Consider the following 5,996-nt stretch of genomic DNA (forward strand, 5'->3'; position numbering starts at 1 on the left):
TATATATAAACCAGTTGTGTTTCTATAATTTGATATCCTAAAATTTTCCTGAATTCATTTGTTACTTCTAAGAGTTTTTTGGTGGAATCTTGGATTTTCTATGTATAGTATCATGTCATCTGCAAATATCATGTGCCTTACCAATTGGATTCCTTTTATTTTTTCTTGTCTGATTGCTGTGACTAGAATTTCCAGTACTATGTTGAACAAAAGTGGTGAGAGAGGACATCTTTGACTTGCTCTTGACCTTAGAGAGAAAGCTCTGTTTTTCACCAGTGAGTATGTTACTGTGGGTTTGTCATATGTGGCCTTTATTATGTTGAAATATGTTCTCTCTAAACCCACTTGGTTGAGAGTTTTTATCATGAACAGATGATGAATTCTGTGAAATCTTTTTCTGCATCTAGTGAGATGATGATATATGATTGTTATCCTTCATTTTGTTAATGTGGTGTACTATGTTGATTGATTAGCAGATACTGAGCCATATCTATATCCCTGGGATAAACCCCACTTGATCATGGTAAATGATCCTTTTACTATATTGTGGATTCTGTTTGGTAATATTTTGTTGAGGATTTTTGCATCTATGTTCATCATGGATATTAGCCTGTAGCTTTTGTTTGTTTTGTTGTTTTTCTTTGTTTTTTGTTTTTGTTTTTGGTGTGAGGATGGGGGTAGCATCTTTGTCTGATTCTTTTTTTTTTTTTTTTTTTTTATATCCATGTAATGCTGGACTCATAGAATGTACTTGGATATATGGAAACTTCCCATCTGCTACCTTTTGGAATAGGTTGAAAAGAATAGATACGAAGTCTTGTTTAAATGTTTGGTAGAATTTACCTGTGAATCCATCTGGTCCTGGAATTCGGTTTGATGGAAGTATTTTGATCATCAATTCAATTTCATTACTAGTATTTGGTCTGTTCATATTTTCTATTTCTTCCTGATTAGTTCTGTAAGATTGTATATTTCTAGAAATTTATCCATTTCTTCTAGGTTGCCCAATTTGTTGGCCTATAATTTTTCATACTAGTCTCTTACCTTTGTTTTTCTGTGGTGTTCGTTGCTACTTCTCTTGTATTTTTGGTATTATTTAAGTCCTCCATTTATTTTTCTTCTTTTTTGTTTTTTTAATGTTTACTTAGAGAGAGAGAGAGAGAGAAAGAGAGAGAGAGAGAACAAACAGGGAAGGGGCAGAGAGAGGGAGACGCAGAATTCAAAGCAGGCTCCAGGCTCCAAGCTGTTAGCACAGAGCCAGATGTGGGGCTCGAACTCACCAACCACGAGATCATGACCTGAGCTGAAGTCAGAAGCTCTCCCAACTGAGCCACTCAGGCACCCCATCCATCTTTATCTTGAGTCTGGCTAAAGGTTTATCAATTTTATTTTTGTAAACAACTTGTACATGGTTTCATTGATGTTTTCTATTTTTATTCGTCTTAATGATTTCCTTTCAGATCTTTATTATTTCCTTCTTTCTACTAACTTTGGCTTTGTTCTTCTTTTCTAGTTCCTTTAGGTGTAAGGAAATTTGAGACTTTTCTTGTTTCTCTAGGTAGGCCTATATTGCTATAAATTTCCCCCTTAGAACTGCTTTTGCTGCATCCTACAATTTTTGAACTATTGTGTTCCCACTAGTTATTTTTGACAGCCTTTGTATTCTTAGAAAATACAAAAAAGCTTAAGTGATCTTTCAAAAGGAATCTTTAAAGATGCTCTCAATGTATTTTACTACCTGTTTTGACTCCTCCTCATTTTAGATCCTCATTGTGAGTGAGTATTCCCAGGTAGGTGAGAAAATCTTTAAAAAAACTGCCCTGTGTCTATGTCCTTATACTGTTATCTGTGGGGAAAAAAACCTGATGGCTTTGTTCCTAAAGACCCTAACTTCATGTGTTTACACACACCGTATGTGTGATTATCTAGTTCTGCCTGTTGTTTAATGAGACTAAGAACAATCTTATTTCAGGGTCAAAGTGCAGCCAAGTTAGTACTACTTGAAAAGCAGAATTTAGAGACTTTCACATTGGAAGTTGATGTCAAAATAAAACTACTGCACTTAATTAGGTTCTAACACTACGCCCTGCTGCTTCTCTCTCTCTCAAGATACCACTTTTGTCCTTTCCTAGTAGATAGATCCCCTTTAAAATAAAACTTTACCCTGTTTTTTCTAGAAAGCCAACTAATAGAACTAAACTCTACCTTTATTGGTCTTCTCCATCTTTCCCAGAGTGACATGCATCTTCTATACTCTTTGGGTTCAAGTTAAAATGTCAAAACCACTCTATCTCATCCCAATACCCAACTGCCTCCTGGTCTCCAATAGGATTAGGTTTGGCTGCATGTGACCACAAAATCAAAATTAAAATGGTTTAAACAAATTAAAAGTGTATTCCTTTTATGTAAAGATGTTCCAGAGATTTTTAAAATAAATTTCTCAATCTTAATTTTCAGTATGTTTAATATGAATATAACCCACATAAACAAAACTTTCTGGAGTCTTCAATAATTTATTTCTTAATTGAAGTAAAAGTGGTAGAATATTACATTAGTTTCAGGTGTATAGTAAAACAGCTCATTATTTGTATACATTTCAAATTATTTCCATTATAAGTCCAGGTAATGTCCATCACCATTTATAGTTACAAACTTTGCTTCTTGTGATGAGAAGTTTTAAGATCTACTCTTTTGGCAAATTTCAAATACACAGTGATGTATTAACTATAGTCACATTGCTGTGATTACATTTCCAAGTGTTACATATTTTATTACTGGAAGTTTGTACCTTTTGACCCCCCCCCCTTTACCCATTTAATCCTCCTCCCCAACCCCTGCCTCTAGAAACCACCAATCTGTTCTCTGTATTTATGAGCTTCGTTTCTGTTTTTTTGGATTGCACATATAAATTAAATCATATGGTTTGTATTTCTCTGTCAGACTTAATTCATTTAGCATAATGCCCTTAAAGTCCATCTATATTGTTACAAATGGCAAGATTTCCTCTTTTATGACTGAATAACCACTGCAGATGGATTCAATTCAGGCCTCACATGACAACTACATCAATTTGAGAGATCAGCTCTTTCCAGCAATCCACTCTACCACCTCTAGGATGAGGCCCTCACCTTTGTGGTTCAAAATAGCTGCTAGATCTCCAGCCATCATCTTTACTCCAGATAGTAGGAACAAAGAAGTCACCAAAAAGGTGTCCCCTTTAAGACCTCATCCCAGACTTCTCACATATCAGTGGCCAAAACTTAGCCATATGGTCACACCCAGCTACTGAAAAAGCTAGTCTGAAATTTGGGTGATACCCTGAATGGCTTAATGTCAATGTTCTTATTTTCAGGAAGATGTGAGAAAGGGCTAATTCAAGGCAACTATTTGTTCTGCCTTTCCTTCCCAAAAAGACACAGCCTATGAAAAGACAGCCTTACCCTTTGGGAAGTTGACCAAAGTTTAGTATGACTGAATTGTTGTGGGGCAGAGGTACATTGAGCAAGAGTGGGGAGTTAGGTTCTGAACATGTAGGTCTTGTATATAGACCATCTTAAAGAATGGAGACTTGAATTTGAGGTTATTGGGAGACACTGAAAGACTTTAAACAAGAATGTGATGTTCAATTTTGTTTTAGTGCGGCCTACAATTTTGTTTTAGGACTTCTTTTGGAGGCTCTGTGGAGTACAGGTTGGAATGGGATAACTTGAAGTTCCTAGTGGCCTTGACAAGTGCAGTTTTGGTGAAATGATGGGGACAGACATCTGACAGGAAAGCAATCCCAAATCTTAGCCTTTCATATCCTTTATCTCTTCATTTCTCCTGATCTTTTCCTCTCCCCACTTTATGACCCTTATGTGTACCACGTCAGGAATCCTTTTAACATCCCACTCTTTGACCATCCTTTTTTTCCTTCTACTAATCTACTGTAGCACTGTCCCTTCAAAAAATCTTTACTCCTAGAGAGGGAGGGAGGCAAATCATAAGAGACTCTTAAATACGTAACAAACTGAGGATTGAGGTGGAGATGAGGGGAGGGCGGGGGAGAGGGGAAAATGGGTGATGGGCATTGAGGAGGGCCTTTGTTGGGATGAGGACTGGGTGTTGAATCACAAGAATCTACCCCCAAAACCAAGAGCACACTGTATACACTGTATGTTAGCCAACTTGATAATAAATTACATTTTTAAAATGATTTAAAAAAAACAGTATAACTGTACCGGATCTGTAATGGAAACTGTTTAGCTATATGTGGAGTTTTCCTCTGTAGTTCAATACATTTTAACAATTAAAAAAAAAAAAAAAAAAAAAGCTTTACTCCCAAACACTGATGCTACTACTTGGCAGCATATGGCAACCACTCACCCACATCCATCTCCTGTCTCCATTGCCCTCTTCACCTAGCTTAGATTCTGTGCTCCCTCCCTAAACTTCTATCCTGGACATACCTTCAATCTCCTTGCCTTTTTGTCCCTTTATCATGACCACTTTATCCGTTATTTCCTCCTTTTTTTACTTTAACTCACTTGTCTGATCTCCATTAGACTCAAGTTTGATACTTAAGTGTCTTCTATCTTAAAAACAAGTCTTCTCTGTGGGTCATATCTACCTCCTTTTACAACCCAACTTCTCAAAAGAATTGCTATCTAATTAAACTCCACCACCTCCCCTGGACTCTTGTCAGTTATATGGAAATTGAAGTCGTCAAGAATAATGACAGGAATAGCTGTGACAAAATATTGATCCAGGTGTTAAACTCTGTAATAAATGGGAGTAAAAGAGGGTAGTAGCCTAATGGTTAGTAGCTGGGACTCTTGTACAATCTTACAAAGGATGGTTGTAACCATCAAATTACAACAAGTCACTGACACCAGAGTGAGGAGCTTGAAGTTAGACTTACATTAGTTAAGGAAGATAATGTGACATCTGTTATACAGGAGAATTATGGAGCAAACCACATGTATGTGTGTGTATATGTATACACACATGTATGCGTATGCTGTCATTTACATAAAATTGTGTGAATATGTGCGTATGTGTACATATGTAAGTACAAAATTATGTCTGAAAGAGTTCAACAAAATTTATTTTCATTTAAATTCACGTTAGTTAACATATTGTATACTATTGGTTTCAGAGTAGAATTTAGTGATTCATCATTTACACATAACACACAGTGTTCATCCCAACAAGTGCCCTTTTTTAATGCCCACAACCCATTTAGCCCATTGCCCCACCCGACACCCCTTCAGAAAACCTCACTTCTCTATATGTAAGAGTCTCTTAATTGTTTTCCTCCCTGTTTTTTGTTTTTAATGTTTATTTTTGAGAGTGAGAGAGCCAGAGAATCCTAAGCAGGCTCCACGCTGTCAGCACATGGGACTGTATCTCACAAACCATGAGATCATGACCTGAGCCAAAAATCAAGAGTTAGACACTTAACTGACTGAGCCACTCACGTGCCCCATTCCCTCTGTTTTTTATCTTTTTAAAAAATTTTTTTTTAAATGTTTATTTTATTTCTGAGATGGAGAGAGAAACAGAGCATACATAGGCGAGTGGCAGAGAGAAGGGGAGACACAGAATCCAAAGCAGGCTCCAGGCTCTGAGCTGTCAGCATAGAGCCCGATGCAGGGGCTTGAACTCACCAACCACAAACCACGAGATTATGATCTGAGCCAAAGTCAAAAGCCCAACCAACTGAGCCACCCAGGCACCCCTCTCTGTTTTTATCTTATTTTTCCTTCCACTATTTTCATCTGTTTTTAAATTCCACATATGAGAGAGTTCACCAAAATATTAATAGTGGCTACTGGGTGTTAGGATTTGGGATAATGTTTACTTCATAGTGCTTTAAAAAATTTTTTTTCGGAATATTCTTTAAAAATATGTGTAATCTTTAATCTTTGAATTTAAGAAGTTGCAAAATTATTTTTCATTTTGGTAGGAAATTTTAAGGAATTGTTCTGAAGTGGCCTTGGTTCTTGCATAACTTC

Source organism: Lynx canadensis, chromosome B3, assembly GCF_007474595.2.
Source record: "Lynx canadensis isolate LIC74 chromosome B3, mLynCan4.pri.v2, whole genome shotgun sequence".
Classification (NCBI taxonomy): domain Eukaryota; kingdom Metazoa; phylum Chordata; class Mammalia; order Carnivora; family Felidae; genus Lynx; species Lynx canadensis.